This window comes from Bidens hawaiensis, unplaced genomic scaffold (assembly GCF_021521415.1).
Source record: "Bidens hawaiensis isolate Kalapana, Puna unplaced genomic scaffold, B.hawaiensis_p1.1 tig00067152_1, whole genome shotgun sequence".
Lineage (NCBI taxonomy): Eukaryota > Viridiplantae > Streptophyta > Magnoliopsida > Asterales > Asteraceae > Bidens > Bidens hawaiensis.
The window spans coordinates 1-17,974 of record NW_027501895.1 but is presented as its reverse complement, the minus strand read 5'-3'; the positions used below and the strand labels follow the sequence as shown (position 1 = coordinate 17,974).

The following is a 17,974-nucleotide window of genomic DNA, read 5'->3' as shown; positions in this document are numbered from 1 at the left end:
GCTGTTTCTTTAACTAATTTTCTTCGCTACCCGATCCCGAGCTATTTCTTAGGTAATCGTCGTACGCGGCTTCTTCATCGGTCATTGGTTGAGTGTGTCCTTCATTGACCTCGTCTTCATACAAGCCCGCTTCATACTCCATTTCCCCCTCGAGTGAGCGTTGATGTTGTGCCCTATCTAAAGAGTCCAAGTAATCCTTGTAGCAAATCGACATCTCTATAGCTGGTGCAGTGAGTCGAGTCCTCCTAATCGATATAACCCTGCCAGAAACAGAAAAAGCAGACTCCGAAGCTGCCGTGGAAGCTTGGACCGTTAGTAAATCTTTGGCCATGGCGGCGAGGATCGGAAACTCATCCTCCTTACCTCTCCACCAAGCCAGCAAAGCAAGACTTCTAAATTCATCCGGAGTCATGTGTTTCACAAAGTTGGTACCACCATACCTTCCAAGTTCACTGCTTGGGGTTTTTACCCTTTGACGTTTACCGGCGTCTTCCCAAATCATGTAGTACATCCCCATTTCAAGGTCGGTTTGGGATTGGGATTGGGCAACAGCTCTTAACGAGTCATGAATTTGGGAAGACGACCCGTATTTTGTAAGGTAGACATCATACATGTTTGACAAGATGGTGGTGAAAGCATTCTTTAAAGTTTGGCTATAATAGGGGTTTTGATCGTCGTTTAACCCAAGCTCATCACAAATTTTTTCTATTAAAGCTTCAACACCACCAACATTGATGCAAGGGTTTAACGCAGCAACACATGTCAAAACAGCGGGTAGTTGTTGAAAATATTTTCTAAATTTTTCTTTCATTTTTACACCCATATCAAAATAAGGTGCACCCCTACAATCAAGTTCACTCAACTTTGTGCACATGACAGCAATTTTTGGTAAAGCAATGGGGCTTGTTGGATAGTAAACCCCGGATAAACTAGTTGTGCAAGATTTAAAAATTTGAAGGACCTCCGTAACGATCTCAATCAATAACCAGTTTCTAGGATCATATGGTGCACATTTACCCCTACTTGACAAAATTTGATGAAACGCAATTAATGATTCTTTTTGTTGGATGGCTTTCTCAAACATATTACAAGTCGAGTTCCATCTTGTTGGACAATCCCAATTTGGCCCCAACCATTGACAATTAGCTTCTACACAAAATTTTTTGTATCTTGAAAATGTTTTATTGTTGCTAAAAACATCTCGTAACATTCTTTTAAAACTGTTTCTTTGCGTTTCGATCACGTTTAACCCATCTTGCATGGCCAAGTTGATAATATGTGCAATGCATCGGCTATGAAAAAACGCTCCATCACAAATAGGTTTATACTTTAATTTTAAATGGCCAACCGCGGCCGTATTGTTGGACGCGTTATCAAACGAAATTGAAAAGATTTTATCTTCAATTTTGTATTGTCGAATGACTTTATCCAAGATTTGAAAAATATTTCTACCCCCCGTGTGCGGGTAATCAAAAAATTGAAACGTAACGGTTCGTTTCATTATTTGCCACGACTCGGGGTCAACCCAATGAGCCGTCACACAAATGTATGAGTCGGGCGAACCATGAGGTACCGACCAAACATCCGTTGTTAAGTTTACACCAGTTTGTAAGTTTGAAAAGTATGAAATTAGTTCGGATTTAGCGTTTTTCCATGCTTTAAGACAATCTCTTCTAAGGGTCGAACGACTTACGTGTTGGTAGCGTGGTTGAACATAGTTTTGCATCATCTCCGTGAATTGAGGGTTGTCGAAGTGGTTGAAAGGAAGTGTTTGTTGAATCACAAAGTTTGAAAACTGTTGACGTACCGCTTCAACGTCGTACGTAAACACCCCTCCTTGATTCGTCATCTCCGGCTGCGAACTACTTCCCGCTTCGTCCTTCAAGGCCTTGCAAAAGCGCTGTTGTATATGCGCTTTTAAAGTGGAGTTTGCATCTTTGGCATAGAACTTCAAACAGTGCTTGCATCGAGCTTTTTGGCGACCGTTAGACAGTTCGCATAGGTCGAAATGTTGCCACACATCTTGGTTTCATTTTGTGGGGATGATCCGAACGACCGTTATGTCTGTGTTCGAGGCACCCATGTTGACGGATGAAGCAGCACTTTGGGAGGCCATGATAATAAGAGCGTATAATCGAGTATGAAATAAACGAGTACGAGTATGAAATAAACGACTACGAAATAAGAGCGTATGGAGTGGTAATGTGGTATAATTGAGTGTGAGATAACAAAATAATCGCGTATGAAATAAACGTTTAGAGCTAGTAGAGTTGTATAATCGAGTGTGAGCTAACCTACCCAACCTAAACTATATATAGTTGTTTGTGAGGGTAAAATGTTAAAAAAAACGGCTAGAAATCAAGAAAAAACGGGCAAAAAAGGACCCAAACGGTCATATGGCCGTTTTATAACGGTCAAAAACCGGTTAACCGGTTTTTAGGTTAACCGGTTTTTGACCGTTAACCGGTTTTTAGGTTAACCGGTTTTTAAATTTAACTGGTTTTTTTACTAACCGGTTCAATAACCGGTTTTTGTCCACGAATGAGTAACCGAAGTACTAACCGGCGGTTCAATAACCGGTCTAACCGGTTTTTTAATAACCGGTTTTTCTATTAACCGGTTTTCGGTTAAACCGACCAAACCGGTTTTTTTGAACACCTCTATTCGGAAGTCTTATCAACAACCATATTCTCCGAGAGACGCATGTTTATATGTCTAATCTCTAAATCGTAGATATGTCTCTATCCTTCCTCCTCTGTTTAGTAATATTTTCTACTGAACATTTGTAATATTTTGTTTTTTCAATTGAAACTTTACGATAGTAACTTAATTATGACTACACTCATTATATCATATTTTTTCTTTTTTTTTTCTTTTTTTTTTCAAATTGGATAACACAATCATACATATTAACTGGAAACATAGAAATCAAGTTTACTTACAAATAAGTTGGTTTGAAATTTTTTTAAACTGTCAACAAATCCTTCAAATGAACTACTAGTTAAGTTCACAACATCAGTATACACTCGTCTTTTGATCCAGGGAAAACCCTCACCTAAGGCCAACAACACTCGCCTGAAGACACAATAGTTTGGTGAGATAAAAGTCGTTCGCTTCAAGGATCCAACTAGTGAACATTACATACTCGCTTAGTATCCCACCATCACCTGGTGCCGCCGACGCTAAATGATGAGAGCAGGAATTGAAGTAGGGTCACATGAACACCAAGGGTATGTTTGGTACGGGGTAATGGAATAGATGAGGGAATGGAATAGTCGTGGTAATGGAATGGAGAAAGGAATGAAATGGATCATTACCATTCCATTGTCATGTTTGGTTACCATGTAAGAATTGAATGATTAATCACTTTATCATTATTAATATTTTTATTAGTAATAATAATAAAAAATAAATAAATAATAAATGAATATTCATAATAAGTATTTTTAAGACCTCGTGCTGCAACGAGATCGTTAAACTGTATATGCGTTGTGAAATGTTAACTCATTTAATTTAAAAATAAAATATATTGATAATGTAGTAATAGTTCTAATATAATAATAGTTATATTATAATATACAAAACGACAATGATAACATAATAACTATAATTAGAAAATAATAATAATAATAATATAATTATAATTTTATAATAGTAATAATGATTTTGACTTTTTGACTTTTTCATTCCTTGAAGGAATGAGAAAAAAAATCACCTATATCCAAAGAAATGAAAATCCTAAAAATGGAAGGAGTTTCATTTCATTTGGAATGATCCATTCCATTCATACATATTAACCAAACATGTTTTTTTCCATTCCTTTGGAATGGCTTATTACATTCCACCTTCCATTGCTTCATAACAAACACTACCCAAGTTTCTTTCTTACCACTCCACCCGCTCATTGACATAACTTTCAAATTAATGTTTCAAAAAAAGCTTCCATAAATAAATAAGTGAAATGGTGTGAATGCTGTATTTTTAATAACGGACGCAATTAAATATTTAGATTGGAGTAATACTGTACGTAATTGTGGGTATAATCTGCATTAATGGTGTAATTACAAATGATTTGATACGAATAAAATTCAAAAAAAGTATGTGTTTGATATGGTTAAATTAATTTCTATAATTGATTTGATGCCTGGTTATAATAAAACCGTAGGTGGCTTAGCTAATCAACAAGGACTAAAACGCTAGGTAGGAATTTTTTTTTTTTTGCTTTCTTTTTTTTTTACATAAAATTTTTTTATATAGATTTTGTTATGCAATTTTTCTTTCCCCTAACTGCTACCGGATTGCCGGATGCATGTTTCTTTTGAGACTGTTGGCTCCCCCGGATGCATCTAAGCATATTACACTAAACATGAGATCTGATACACACACATACACTCGTTTGTATGTAAACGATTCATGCACGAGATGGATAGGTTTGTTAATGAGCCAAGTTAAGTTATCTTTGCAAGACTCGTTTAAATTATAGCCGTGGTTTCTATAATATATATAATTTATAACCACCACTATACTGTATGTTACAAATTTGAATATATATAAATTATAAATTCTGTATTATGTGTATCTTAAAAATATTACCTTTTGCTTTGTATATACAAATAAATAAATAAGACACGAGCTAACTCGAGCTTAATTTTACAAGTTGAGCCGGAGCTAGGGGCGGGCCCACTCTATGCAGGTCGGGCCCCCAAGACCCCAATGAAAAATTCATAAGTAATGCTAAATATTTTAAGGACATCATAAGTAATATATAAAAATTAAGTTTTGTGTAATGGTAAATACCTTGTTTCCTATTTATTATGTCAAGGTATTATTTATTTTTTTATTAATATCAAGAATTAGCGTTGAAAATTTCGGTTATCAATTTAATTATCTTGCATCAATTAGAACAAATGCAGAAGATGAAGTTGTTTAGAGTTCTTGTTGCCATCTTCATCACTGCATGTGTATTGCAGTCATCTTCTTTGGCAATCAAAAGTAGCAAAAAGGTATAAACCTATTCTCATTCGTTGCCAGCATTCATGCACTTATATATGCAAGTACTTCATCACTGTTTCCTTTTTCTGTATATTAGTATATATATTAACTATTTTTTTTCCTTTTTTTCTTTTATGTGTGTTTGTGTCAATTAAGAAAAGTAGAATCATAACCAGAAACACAAAATACCAACCCAAACAAAGTATTGTTACAACTTCAATAACTAAGGCAAGAGATTATTGAACTTATCTCAAGCTCTTTTAGCATATGCTTTATGATTTTGGCAGTCTTATATAGTCTACTTGGGAGGATTAAATAATGAATTTGAAGCATCTCAAATTAAAGAGTCTCACTTTGAGTTTCTTGGTTCAATATTAGGGAGGTAAATGATATATCTGTATACAAAAACAAAACATCATAGCTTTACTTTCGATGATCAAAGTAGTGGACTTATTTTTTTCCTTCGTTGTGTTTTGAAACAGCAAAGAAAGGGTTGATGAGGCCTTGATTTACTCGTACAATAAACAGTTTAACGGCTTTGCTGTGATTCTCGATGAACAAGATGCATCTAAACTTGCAGGTTTATTAATATTCTTAAATCTTATAATTTGGTTATCCGATGAATAACAACTAACAAACTTAGAAATCAAAAGATAATTTACCTTTATGATTGCATGCATTAACAAGGAAATACACGCCAATGCGTTAAATGATACATATTGAGAATCAAGGACCTTAACTGCTTAGATAGAAAACATGGAAAGAATTGATTATCCTATCAAATTAAACTGGAAAGATAACAAATATTTTAACTTAATTTGTGTGTTAGAAATACTATCAATACCTACCCTTTATTCAAACATCTTCACACACATTTATGCCTAAAGAACATGAGCTTTTCCTTTTGAGAATGCTTGGTAAGAATATATCTCAGCCACTTGATCATTAACTTGTATTGCAGAATTTTAAGTGAACTAGTTCATGCCACCATTTCTCTTATAAAATGAGATTTAAGATCAATGTGCTTGTCGGATTACTTGCTAAAAAATAGTAGACTTACTGTCATAATGAATTGCGGTAGCTTCTTGTTAATCCAATCACAACTTCTTCCTATGGTACATAAACTTATTCTTCCAACTCCTCATTATGGAATCTGAATTTACGTCTGTTTGATGTACAAACCTTAGTCGTCATCGCTTCCAGTTTTCAGTTCTGAATCCCTATTCCAAATTTCACATTTCAATTCATGTATTAAATTCTAGTATGACACTAACCCTAGACAGCAAACCGCGTATCCCTAACTGCTCACGCATGAATTCACTATACATCACGAAAACACTAATCACATCCGAAACGTTGTTCACAACCGATAGAAAAAGTTCACCATGTAGAAACCACTATTCATAGCTTGACAGAAAACATTGTTAAAAGTAAAAATGCCGTTTACAACCAATAATACGATTTAAATTAAAAAAAAAAAACCTATCAAGACCGGAAAACAGTACTGTTCCGTCTGCCGAAATTTACTCTTGATAAAGGTGCTATTCACATGTCCGAAGTTACTCTTTGTGTGTCAAAAATATAGCCAAAAACTTGCTAGAACCTCTAGGTTTATCTTGTTTACTTCTTGCTACTACTCTACTGTTCATGTTAATTGTTAGTTCCCGCTCAAGTTTATTTAACTTACATTTATAACATGTAGAGCATCCAAATGTGGTGTCGGTGATCCAGAATAAAGGCATAAATTTACACACAACCCGTTCCTGGGATTTCTTGAAGCTCGCTGGTTCGTCTTCCTTGTGGCCAAAAGCAAACTATGGTGAAAACATCATCATCGCCAATATTGACACTGGTAACTTGTTTTGTACCTAGCTTACTAATCCATTTTGAGTGCTAATTACATGTTGATTGTATAATTGAATCATTTGGCAGGTGTTTGGCCCGAATCGAAAAGCTTTAGTGGCGAGGGTTACGGTTCCATTCCATCTAAATGGAAGGGTGGCTGTGACAACCAAACCCTAGTTCCTTGTAACAAGTAAGCATATTACTTCTATATTCTTGTTTGTTTTAATTACATTAAAATATTGTATACACGTTATTATTTATATCTTGATGGTGTACGTTTGCAGTAAACTTATTGGTGCCAAGTACTATAACAAAGCTTATCAGGCCTCATATGGAATATTAGATCCTTCAATGAACAGTGCACGTGACCATTACGGGCATGGGAGTCATACATTATCAACTGCAGGTGGGAATTTTGTTCCAAATGTGAGTTTTCAAGGTGTCTGGATGGGAACTGCCAAAGGCGGTTCACCACACGCCCGAGTAGCTGCTTACAAGGTCTGCTGGCCACCTACCTTTCTAGAACCTGTATGCGATCCAGCAGATATAATGAAAGGGTTTGAAGCTGCCATCCATGATGGTGTTGATGTAATTTCAGCATCTCTTGGTGGAAAGCCTGCTGAATACATAGATGATGGTCTAGCCATTGCCTCATTCCATGCTGTCATGAAAGGAATCACCGTTGTGTTTTCTGCCGGGAATAGTGGACCAAAACCAGGAACAGTCTCCAATGTGGCTCCTTGGGTTATAACCGTAGGCGCTAGCACAATTGACCGTGAGTTTCGATCTTCAGTTCATCTTGCTAATGGACTTCACTTGAAGGTTAAAATACCCTTACTCTTTATTTTATCAGTTACCTTGTTTTCGTTTCAAATATAACATCTAGTACTTTTTATTTCTTACAATAACAGGGATTAGGAATGCCCAAACCCTTGCCACATCCCGGATTTTATACTATAATTAATGCTGCAAATGCTAAAGTAAAAAATGCAACAATGATGGATGCGTACAGACTTTTATTTTCTGAAACATTTTCCAAGTTTCTCTTGGTTTTCTATTGAAATATTGATGGTGTATTTATAAGTGTGTGTGTGTGTGTGTGCGTGTGTGTGTGTGTGTAGGATGCTTTGCTATAGAGATGCACTTGACCCGGGGAAGGTTAAGGGAAAGATCTTGGTGTGCCTAAGTGGACGCATTGATGGGACTGTCAAAAGCTTAAATGCTGATATTGCTGGTGCTGTTGGCATGATTCTGTGCAATGATGAAGCCAATGGAAATAACATAATAGGTGACGATTATTTGTTGCCTGCAATACATATTGCATATGCTGACGGGCTTCGTCTCTATGCCTATCTCAACTCTACCAAGTAACTACCTTCAACTCAGCATGGCTTGACCCGACCCACTTTGTCATGATATATCCTTGATGCCACTGACATATATGGTATGTTGATGTAGTTCTGCATTGGGGCGCATAACCTATCTTGTACCTGCTATTGATATAGAGCCTGCTCCATTGTTGGCCAACTTCTCTTCTAGGGGGCCAAATTCTATCACACCGGAGATTCTTAAGGTTTTTGATCTACCAACTGATATTCTTTCTTTGCAGGATCAGAATTGAAAACTGACATTAATTTTATAAAAATGTGCAGCCGGATATTACAGCCCCTGGAGTCAATATTATTGCAGCATTCACCGAAGATGTAAAACCAGTATTACCATATAAGTTACTATCACGCACTTCAATGTCTTGCCCACATGTTGCTGGAGTTGTTGGGCTTCTCAAAAGTGTCCACCCTGACTGGAGCCCTGCAGCCATCAAATCCGCCATCATGACCACGGGTGAAGTTAACAATGATCGTACGTCTTAGTTATTAACAATTTTTAATATTGTGTGATGTATTTTTTGATGTACAGCAAGTATAAGAGACAACAGGGGGTCCCCGATGATGAATGAAACTAAAAACGAGGCAGATCCATTTAGCCGTGGAGCTGGAGAGATTAATCCAAATCATGCTATAAATCCAGGACTAGTTTACAATCTAACTGTCAATGATTATCTTAACTTCCTATGCACTAGAGGATACAACAAAACCATAATCCAGAAGTTTTCGGGTCAACCTTACAAATGTCCTAGAAAGCGCAGCCTCTTAGACTTCAACTACCCTTCCATAACTGTCGATAAACTTAACGGTACTGTCACCGTAACAAGAAGACTGACGAATGTGGGGCCACCCGGCACATATACAGTTCATGTTAAGAGCCCTGCTGGGATATCAGTGGATGTGAAGCCAAGTACTCTTGCATTTGGGAAGAAGGGTGAAGAACACAAGTTTGAGTTGACGATGAAAGCTGATGGCACATGTGATTAGTGATTATGTTTTCGGGGAACTAGTGTGGTCTAATGACAAGCATTACCACGTGAAAAGCCCCATTGTGGTTTCTGTGGCCTAAACCATACATATGTTAGTAGTTGATGTAATAAGTAATGAGTAGTTTGTAAGGAATGCTATTCAGCTTATAGTTTCAATTCCCTAATGTAGGGGTATGGTACTAAACCCGGTTTTACGACCCTAAATTTATTATGTTTGGCTTATTTTATTATACGGACTAATACAATGTTATTGGGCTGAGGGGGTTTTGTGGAGGTAACCCTAACTGGGCTAGGCCCATTAGGGTACCATGATGGTGGCTATGAGGCTCTCTATATAAGGAGGTCTTCACCTCCTTATTAAGGAGGATGCTCAGTAAGAGCTGCCATCATATATTTTTGTGTATGTAAACAAGAGATCCTTGAGATTTCTTAGCAGTCACCTCCACACCCCCAAAAAGCCATTGCAGATCTCAAGCAACCGGAGAAGAAGATAAAGGCGTGGTTCGTTCATCTCGAAATCCGTGGAAACATCGTCATGGATCAGGTCAGATTCATTTCATGTTTCGACATTGGCGCCATTCGTGGGACGGCAACGAACTACCCTTCGATTTTCGTCTCTGTCCTCAGATCTCTCCCAAGAAAAACCCAGATCTGGAAGTTTACAGAAAGAGGCTTCAAGACTTGTTCTATTAAAGCTCAAAAAGATCCATAGATCTAAAAGAGGCTTCCAGATCTGTGCAAAAATGAAGCTGAAAAGGATTTGTAGATCCAAAAAAGAAACTACCTGATTCGGATGATCAAACCTCCGGATCTGTGATGGTTTTAAATTCTCTCCGCTCCGAGCTTCAGATCTATCTAGATCTGATTTACAGATCTAGATCTGGATTACAGACCTGGATTTTAGGTTTAAAATTACAATCTTGATTACGGAGACTCCCGCAGCCATGCACGCGCGCCAGCGAATTCTCACTCCGCGGAAACCACCATGTGGGTTTTGCGCAAAAGACTCGCCGCCATACATGCGCGCCCGCGAGTCACCGCTCCGCCGCCATGCATGCGCACTGCCAAGGAGCAAGCTTCGCCACCATGCATGCTCGCCCGCGAGTCACGACTCCGCCGCCATGCATGTGCAAGCCTGATTTTGATCTTTGCATACATGTTTCACACTTCCTTTTATTAATTTGAGCAATATGACAACATTATATTGACATCAAACTAAAAATAAAACGAAGTAAAACATACATGCGCGAGCTTCAAGCTCAAACGCGTTGACGGGTTTTAACTCTAAAACGTCAGGGCCTTAGCCCAATAATATGAGCCTTAGCTCAAATTACTCATAGCATCCATCCTGCGTATTGCGCGGCTCGACCATAACATACCTAAGCACAACTAAGGCAAAGCACATGCCAAAACACAGTTGTTGAGGTTTCAGGTCGGGGCCGCGCATGGGATTATAATGGATGCGCCAAATATAGACGCGCAAAGGCTAAAGAACTCATTCATAATTCCCTATAATAAATGCACGATAACGTCGCGCAAAAGAGGAATAACGAAATGCCAAGACACGTGTCAGCATATTCAAAATATCGCAAAATAGCCTGAAATATGGCAACTATTAAGGAGTACTTAATTAATTCCTTACAACCTTGTTCAAATTTCAACGTGTAAGCATACTTTATATTCAACAAGCACACGCGCGCGCCATCGTGCATGCGCCACCATGGTTCGATGTACCGCCATCACGCATGCGCCGCCGCGATTCAATACATCGCCACCACGCATGCGCCACCACGATTCAATACATCGCCATGAAGCAGCAGCGCGCCGTCACTCATGCGCGCTAGCGCCGAGCACCGCACCACCGCGATCCAACACCAACCAACCACGTGCATTGACTATTCGTTTTCACCAGAGGGATGGAATCACGCGCAACGCGCGTGCAAGAAAAGAAAAAGAAAAAACAGGCCCTCTTGAAAAAGCAAACTTGTCTAATATCTATCTTATCTCGCTCGCGCGAGACAAGACACATTAGACTGGGGGGCTTGAAGGGGGTATGCACCCGCCCTACATTGAGCGAGGCGGGTCAACCCACAAAATATAGACGAGGCTTAAAATCAGGATGTCATGAAGACAGAAAGCCAAAACCTACACGTATGCTCACGCATATGCTCACGCATCACGTATGCTCACGCATATGCTCACGCATCACGTATGCTCACGCATATCACATCCGCGCGTGAAACATCTGCGCATGGCGCATATCACATACGCGCTAAACTTAAAGGTTGGGAATCCTCATAAACCCATAGGCCACGCGCCAAACTTAAAGGTTGGGAATCCTCATAAACCCATAGGCCGCGCGCCAAACCAAAAGATTGGGAATCCCACATATTCAAAGGTTGGGAATCCTTATAAACCCATATGGCCACGCGCCAAACTTAAAGGTCGGGAGCCTAATAATATCCCACATGGCTACACGCCAGCTTTATTATTTTATAGCTTGTATGTCGCCTCATGCGCCAGCTTAATTATTCTTATAGCTCGTAAGTCGCATCGCGCGCAAGCTTTATTATTTTATAGCTCGTAAGTCGCCTCACGCGCCAGCTTAATTATTCTTATATCTCGTAAGTCGCCTCGCGCGCCAGCTTTATTATTTTATAGCTCGTAAGTCGCCTCACGCGCCAGCTTAATTATTCTTATAGCTCGTAAGTCGCCTCACGCGCCAGCTTAATTATTCTTATAGCTCGTAAGTCGCCTCACGCGCCAGCTTAATTATTCTTATAGCTCGTAAGTCGCCTCGCGCGCAAGCTTTATTATTTTATAGCTCGTAAGTCGCCTCACGCGCAAGCTTAATTATTCTTATAGCTCGTAAGTCGCCTCGCGCGCAAGCTTTATTATTTTATAGCTCGTAAGTCGCCTCACGCGCCAGCTTAATTATTCTTATAGCTCGTAAGTCGCCTCGCGCGCAAGCTTTATTATTTTATAGCTCGTAAGTCGCCTCACGCGCAAGCTTAATTATTCTTATAGCTCGTAAGTCGCCTCGCGCGCAAGCTTTATTATTTTATAGCTCGTAAGTCGCCTCACGCGCAAGCTTTATTATTTTATAGCTCGTAAGTCGCCTCACGCGCAAGCTTAATTATTTTTATAACTCGTAAGCTGCCTCGCGCGCAAGTTACATTACATTATTATCGAGACGCGCACTCTATCTTTTATTAGGCCCCGCGCCACTATTGTTATGATGCGTGCTATATCTTATTCATGCTAGTGCACCATCATTATCATAAGGACCACAACATGTCACCATCATGGAGAAAACCTCCCAAAACTCAAAGACAATAAAGACAAGGCCGAAGAAAAGGGAAAAAACCGCCTCACGTCCTAACACACCTTATAAAATCCAGCGCTCCACCTAAACGCTTGCACGCCTAGGAGCAACACTGGACTTGGGGGGCTTGTAGGGGTATGGTACTAAACCCGGTTTTACGACCCTAAATTTATTATGTTTGGCTTATTTTATTATACGGACTAACACAATGTTATTGGGCTGAGGGGGTTTTGTGGAGGTAACCCTAACTGGGCTAGGCCCATTAGGGTACCATGATGGTGGCCATGAGGCTCTCTATATAAGGAGGTCTTCACCTCCTTATTAAGGAGGATGCTCAGTAAGAGCTGCCATCATATATTTTTGTGTCTGTAAACAAAAGATCCTTGAGATTTCTTAGCAGTCACCTCCACACCCCCAAAAAGCCATTGCAGATCTCAAGCAACCGGAGAAGAAGATAAAGGCGTGGTTCGTTCATCTCGAAATCCGTGGAAACATCGTCATGGATCAGGTCAGATTCATTTCATGCTTCGACACCTAACAAGGGTTATTTGTTATACTAGTATGCATTTTGAAAAGACAGCCTGCTAGTGAAAGGCCAGAATTGTAAAGGATTCTCTAAGTAAAAGAAAACAGAAACACAATAATATAAAAGTGAAATAAAACTATAAATAGAAAGTGTTGGAACAAGTTATATTAATTTCACATTGCTAAGCTTAAATGCAACACGTTGACAAGGGAAAAAAACAATAAGGAGACTATGCTATCAGGTACGTAGTCATCTGTTTGTTTATCGTTACTGTTAGAATCCCTTGTTGGTTAATGTTTATTTTTTATTCATTTTGGTTAGGGCCCCTGGTCTAGTATGAGTCTATATTGGTTAATAGTTCTGGTCTCTCTTTGGCTCAATTAATCAGTTCTGCGGATTATGATTGGTGGATAGGCATTTTGAAACTATGGGAGAGCTTAAAACTATGAGTCATAAGGATGGGCCTTGCCATTGGTTCTAGGATGTTATAAACTCACTTTTCAAGTATTGTGAATTTCACCTTTCCCGTTTCAATATATTTTATTTGAATAGTTATAAAAATATATCAACATTATACCCAAAGTTAGAACCATCAAAATTTAAGTATGATCATCATTAAATTTAAAATAGTTATTTAGTATTTACCATTAATTACTGTTATTAATTTTAAGTTTTCAGGGTTTTTACTCAAATTTATAAATCTTAACGTTTGAATATTTAGTTGGTTGAATTAATTTATCTGGACCTTTAATAGTAAATTTTGATGTTATTTTACTAATTGTATATTAAACACAACTTATCTGAAACAAAACTACAAATATAAATAAATAAGTTTTTGTGCGATAAGTATATATCTTGAATGCATATGCTTCTTTCACTAGTTACTACTCGGTTGGTAAATTTAGACAATGAATGGATTATATATTATACATATCAAGTAGTTGGCACATGTTTATATCTACTGTTATAATAAAACAAGGTTTTTGTTGGACAGGTGTTATTCAGAGAGCAGGCCTCCTCTCTATTTTTCATTTGCTATTATTGCGACACGTGTTCACCACAATTTAGAACATACGTTTAGGCGAAGTTACCAGCAGTTGCAGGAGGTTTTTGTTTTCTCACCACCAGAAACCTCAAATACAAAATGACTCCACCATCATAACTGTCGTCCTCCATCTCCTGCCTTAACTTTTTTAGTTTTCAATTGATCAATATATGTGAAACGAATAGCTTTCGTGTGGTCATAAACCCGTTTCACATGAACTCTAAATCGATCTCATCATTGTGACACATCCATCACCGTTGTGTCACTTTTTGAACCCTAATCTCCAAATATGCGGAAATGGAAGTTGTAATTGGCACGTGACGTGAGAACCCAATGATTCAATAGTGAAGCAGAATAAGCACAATGAGGTATCGTTACAGTCTTATGATTCGTTTTTCAAATAAGGTTTTATTTTCTCTATACCATTTCAATTTGACATTCAATTTTTAATTAAATCAGTGGTTGAATAACACCATTCAGTTGTTCAGCATCTTTTAACTGAAAAGAATTCAGGGTGCTAAAAAATATGATTTAGTAATTAACATTCAGATTGTAATCTTGAGGTGCAAAAATATGATAAACTCTCTTGAACTGAGAAATATTTGAATGGTAAACCAAATTCATTTTGTTTGCAAATTTCGCTTACATAGTACGTATTATGTAACATTTGTTGCATCTTCAACTAAGAAATGTTTGGATGACAAACCGATTTTTGGAAGCATTTTTTTCTGATATGTTTGTCAATTATAATTTATATTTGTTTTAAAATTTAAATTTAAATTCTCTGAACATTAAATTTCATGCTTATAAATAGGGTAGACAGTTTTATGCTGTTAGCAAAAGATGATGAACTAATTGGCACCTAATTGTAATTAGGATACAATGGTTTTTGATGAATTCATTGGACACTTAAACGTATTGCTATTATTATTGTGTCTAATACATGAAACTTTCTCATATTTACCACTTATGTGCAACAGGGTAGGAAGTGAGAGGTTTGAGGAATGCTTCACTAATTGTTTGCATCAGGAGTGCATGTAACTGATCATTTGAGGAATATATGCTAATGAGGTGGTATGTGAGTTTTCTAAATAAATTTCTTAAATAAGTTTGTTCTAAGTAATTTTCATGTAAAATAGAGATCAAAAGCATGTACTATAATAATGTTAGAAAAAGGCCCCAAATTTTACTTCGGTTTGGATCTAATCAGCATCGTTTTGAAGAAGCAATCGAAAACGCTCAAACAAATCTTCACATCTCGCATCCGTTAATAATATTTTGTTGATTTTACACAAGTATTGGTTTCACGAGATGCTTCATTAATCCAGAGGAGGCAGCTTTAAGGTATTGTATTATTCAGAATTAATGATTAACCCCATTGTTTAATGAAGACATGTGAGATACTATATCATATTATGAATTTTGTTTGTGTTATTTGATAGATCAGAGTGTTTGTCAAATTTTAATTTAGTCTAAATTGCCTTTCTGGTGCTCGAGGTTGACCAAAAAGTCAAATACGGTCAATGGGCTGCCTTCATTGTAAAAGGAACACCTTCAAAATGAATTATATGAGGTGATTCTTTAAGGGTGGTAATATCGACCCATTTTCTATGAATGGGTTGATCCGAGTTGTGTTTTATCTCACATCATCGTTTGAATCATAATTTGTTTATGTAACCCATTTACTTATAAATTGGGATTTGGGTAATTTTTATAATCGGATGAGTCAAAGGGGTACCATTCATAACGTTTAGTTAGAAAGGAAACATGTCAGTTTGGTTGAAAGTTCTACTATTTGGAAAGTTAATTTGCTATTGAAATAATGCCAATTTAAAGTAATTTTTTGACATAATTTGTCTGAGAACTTAGTTAAATAAAGTATTTAAATCAATGAATAGGCTAACATGTCAATAATAGTGTAACAAATAATTACCATATATAAACAAAAAAGAACTAATCACCAACTAAACCATTGTCATAACTTTAATAATCAGGTTGGGACAAAAGAAAATATAGTCACTAAATCGGACCATTTGTAAAAGTACGTTGCTATTTGCCCTTATTCTTGATGCATCTTGTGATTTAAAGTTAACTAGGTACATCAACAACGATGTTCTTTTGGGTTTTATGAGCAAATAGGATGTGAAGAAAGTGTTTCCATTGTTCAAAGGCGCAGTGGAAACCAAAGAAGCCTTCAGTTAGTAATCGGGTGGTAATTATCAAATAATGTCAGATTGTTTCCTTTTCATTTGAAATATTAAATATACCAAGAAAATTTCTATTCCCTTGATATGCAGCTTTTGTATATTGGTTATATATGATGATCTTATCAACTTGTATTTGGTTTATGAGTTTTCGTCCTTCAAAACAGACGGATTGTTAGTAGATATGGCAAAAGATGAGACGATTTTATTTAAGTTAGAAGTATTGGATCATAAGGCCCGGAAATAGCTTGAATTGTAACGCCAACACTGGCTCACCTATTTCTATACTTATGATATATGAAGCTGCAGTTGAGGTAGGAACCAATGCACTTTTGTTTACATAATTATTTCGTGTAGCTTATTTTTTAAATCCTTTATGGGGGCGGTGATCGTTAATTGTATATTAATTTTACATATTTGTTAGGCTCTTTAAGCTCTTTCTATACAGTATGGAGTTTTCGGTTAGCGAAAAAATTGGGTATGCCAATACTATTATTATCAACAACCCAAACCCACCACATAAATACATAATGTATCGTGTTTCAGAACACCTACTAGATATGTTGGTTCGCTACAATCAGGTTTATCTATGTTCACTTTGTTAAAAGGCATTTTTGTCTTTTGGTATTGATGAATGGTTTTGATTTTTTCCTGTTTATTTCAGGTTTTTGATATTTTGTTTTATGAAGCGCCAAGACATCTCTCTGCATGAATTACATTGCCTGAACATTTTGGAAGTTGCTTTTAATAATAAAATTACTTTTTGTAACAATGTCTATGTATTATTTATATAATAATGTATTAATGTATGTTTTATGGTTTATTGTTTTCTATATGTTCTCCTACCAGAGGTGTATCTTCATGGTTATGTGTATACTTGAATTGCCCTTTAATGTGAAATTAATCATCATTAATGACTAAATGGTATCCCCAGTGGATTGCGGGGATATTCTTCACTAATTTTGAGCCTGATATAATTTTTCTACCTTCTTTTATATCTTACAATTCAGGTTGTATTTCTTAATTTGAAAAAACTTAATTAAAAATATAGTAATAAAATATAATATATAATATACTAATTTATTACTTAGTAATTTATAACTTGCACAAGATATTTTCTATATTTAAATTGTGTTGATATGACTATTTGATGCCACAAACGATACAAATCATCATAGTAGTATGCTTAAGAAGATGGCTAAAGGCAAAGCAAGGTATATTGATATTCCATTTATTTCATTATTTATTTGAAACATTAAAATACAAAACCGATTGTCAAAATAATAATGTTAAGTTCGGATTTTTTTGTACCCAGCCCCGTGTAATACACGGGCATATAACCTAGTGTATATATAAAGTATAAACATGTGAACTACATGATACTTATAATAACCAATACATGGTTTAAGTTTTGCAACAATTGACAAAAGTGGATGCTATGCCTAATCAAACAAAGTCATAATGCTAGACAGAATAATTATTTATTACAGATATCAAATAACAACAGCTCGGTATATCTTTATAAAAAGCATTGTTCTGTGAAATAGATCATCCTTAAACAATAGTGAAGTGGTTGTCTGCAGCCCACAAAGCAATAAAACGTTTCCTCAATTCTCAACGGGGTATCGATCGTATTCAAGTCCTTGAAAGGGGAGAAGGGGCG

The 17,974-nt window shown here is 36.9% G+C and overlaps 1 pseudogene; it reads left to right on the top strand.

The window, feature by feature from the left end:
- The first annotated feature begins 4,907 nt into the window (after positions 1–4,907).
- LOC143604857 (subtilisin-like protease SBT5.4) lies at positions 4,908–9,291 on the top strand (annotated as a pseudogene).
- The last annotated feature ends 8,683 nt before the right edge of the window (positions 9,292–17,974 follow it).